Raw genomic sequence first — 625 nt, 5'->3', positions numbered from 1 at the left:
AAAAAAATACCCCTTGACTCAGCAGTTTCACTTCCAAACATTTACCTTATGTTAGAAAGCAGAAATATGCAAAGTATTTCATTCCCATTCCAACAGCAAAAATTTCAAACTGCCTAAGTGTCCAACAATAGTAAGCTGGTCAAATAAATGTTACAGCACCTCTGCAGAGATTTCTAAAAGGTAGATTGAATTCTGGAATATGTAACTATGTAATCAAGGCAATAGAGTTCCACAGAGTGTGTGTTGTATGGCCCATGTGTACACGTTTTTAAAAGCATGTGTGCTCTGCATGTGTGAGATTTATTCATAATAATTTTTATACAACCATAAAATAGTTTTCTGCAATTATAAATAATATTGGGGGAGAAGGGTAGTGATGGTGGTCCAGGTGACAGTAAGACTGAACATTAAACCTTTTTGTAGTGCGTGGATTATTCCCCCCTCCCCCATTTGAACGTATTCGTTTTTAGTTCTAAGTATAAATGAAACGTAACGTTTTGTACTCAGATGCTGAGTCTTGGCATACGGTTTGCAAGATGTATTTCCATCTGAGTGTCTTATCTAACCATCCTTATTAAAAAGGCCAAATTTCAAAATCATAATGTTGAACATTATTTTGAGTGGC

This window comes from Lynx canadensis, chromosome A3, assembly GCF_007474595.2.
Source record: "Lynx canadensis isolate LIC74 chromosome A3, mLynCan4.pri.v2, whole genome shotgun sequence".
NCBI classification, from domain to species: Eukaryota; Metazoa; Chordata; class Mammalia; order Carnivora; family Felidae; genus Lynx; species Lynx canadensis.
This window is presented reverse-complemented; position numbering follows the sequence as displayed.